Raw genomic sequence first — 2,351 nt, 5'->3', positions numbered from 1 at the left:
TGTCATTAATTAAGGGGAAAATACTCAATCCAGACTTTAAGTACAGTAAGTTTAGGGTCTGGTTCACAGAGTATGAAGTTAATTCCCACCCTCCCCTCCCAATTATTCAATGAAAAAAAACTAACCTCAGTTAAGTAAAACAAAATTGTAATGATTTCTTATTGATAATGATTTTGTCTCCTGAACTTAAAAAGTTATTTGCCAAACAAACTTTTATTTGCACACATCATAAATATTTTGTTGCGATTTTGGGCCCTGCCCATGACGTCACAAGCAAAACTCTGAGTCACAAACAAAAACTTAGAATAGCAAGAAAATATTTCTGACATGTGCAAATAAGTTTGTTTTGCAAATAATTATTTTCACTTCAAGAGGCAAAAATATGTGATTTTAATTTTTTTTAAAAAAGGGTTTTTTTAAGCAAAACTCAGTAGGCTTTTCTCATTGTGACATGCATTAACAATTCAAGTTTTGCTTTGGTTTTTTGTTTTTTTCTGCAGTTCCACATTAAAGTTTGGTGTGGCTCTGCTTTCCTGAATGGACCATCTTCATCTCCACTGCAAGTGTAGCAAACAGGCAGCTTTTTTTTATATAGATTGAATATTGCAATACTTTCCTATAACAAAATAGACCTGCAGAAATAAATTACTAATAAAATATCTTGCATATGCATAGTTGTATGCTTTATATAGATATTTTCCTTAAGTTTGATTGTATATCTCACAATTTTGTAATTTATTATTGTTTATTAAACTCTGAAAGCTGTGTGGCTTTGTTAATATTCTGTCCTAGAATGTGGTAAGATGTGCCCCTTTTTTTGAGCACCTGCCCCTTTAGTGGTGTCTGCACAGCCCTGATCACCTGTAGGAGTTTCTCAAAGTTAAGACGTGAGGTAACCCCCTCACAGCAGGAAGGTCCTTGGTTCAAATCCAAGGTGGGCCGGAGCCTGTCTGTGTACAGGTAGTTTGGGTTCTACCTGTACAAGAGAGTTTCTTCTCCATGTACTCCAGTTAACTGCCACATTCCAAGACATGCAAGGAGTCTGAAGTGCTCCTAATGAAGGAACTGTTTATCTCATATGACCATGATGAGGAGGGGAGGTGGAGAGCTGACCCCTCACTCAACCTATGGCTGCTGAGCATCCCTGCTGAAGATCCCACTGTTCTGCTCTGTCATTGTTTTAGAGTCTGAGGTTGATATCCTGCTGGAAGACCCACAACCTGCCACTGAGACCAGGCAGCACATTTCTCTCCAGAATACCTTGTTAGTCTGGGGATTTCATCATATCCTGAACAGAATCAAGACACCCTGTGTCAGATGGAGCAAAGCAGCTCGGCGCATAACCCAGCCTCCTCCATGTTTCACAGTAGGGACAGCATTCTTTTCTTGCTTTGCTTCATTTTTGTGAATGTTAGCTTAGAGCAGATGACCCTTGCCGAAAAAGCTCACAACAAATTGTGCAGAGTTAAATCAACACTGCCGAGTCTATTTGGTCCTTTTCAGAATTGGCATTAATCCCGGCAATTAATTTATGACAACTTTTCATAATTTAATTGCCATTAAGTAGTTATAAATAGTTATAGTTAGTTATAACTATTTCAAGTGTTAGAATTACAAAATTTCTTGTTAAAATAACTCTGTACGAGTTAAATTAACACATATTCTAATAAGGACTTAATAGACTTGGAATAGTGCTAATTTAACTCTGCAGAATTTGCTGTGAGTCTCATCTGTCCAAAAGACATTCTCCCAGAAACTTTGTGGCTTATTAATATGCTTTCTCACTTTGTAATGCTTTGTTTCCTCCTTGGTCATCTCCTATGAAGTCCACTTTGGCTCAAACAACAACGGTTGGTCTGATTTGACCCTACAGCCCTTGCCTTGAACATGCTGCTCTATAATCTTCTTTCCAGGGAAGCCAAAGGACCAATGAAAGCTCACACAAGCTCAAGGACAGACAGCAGTGAAAACAACTCCATGCACGGCCACATCTGTGAAACGTTTATGGGATCAACAACAATGAAGAGAATCATCTTTTCAGTCAAAGGAAAGAAACTCTAAATTGCACGAACTGCGACTGCCTTCAAATGATTTATCTATCCACTTGTGGTTCAACACTGCCCCCTGCAGGACACCGTGTGTGCATCCCATAACAATTAGGGGATAGCCGCATATTAAGCTGAGTATGAATTAATTAGTAAATGAACAATGTAGGAATTTCAAATATGTAAAGGGGCTGCGTCATGTAAAATTGATTTTTTTTTTTTTTTTTTTAGCTTTACATCATGTTACAGTGTACAGAAACATCTGTGCAGAATTTGGACTGGAAGCCCCGAGATCAAAGTGGGGGA

The sequence above is a fragment of the Poecilia latipinna genome, unplaced genomic scaffold (genome assembly GCF_001443285.1).
Source record: "Poecilia latipinna isolate Pla-1442-1.1 unplaced genomic scaffold, P_latipinna-1.0 Scaffold3099, whole genome shotgun sequence".
NCBI lineage: Eukaryota > Metazoa > Chordata > Actinopteri > Cyprinodontiformes > Poeciliidae > Poecilia > Poecilia latipinna.
This window is presented reverse-complemented; position numbering follows the sequence as displayed.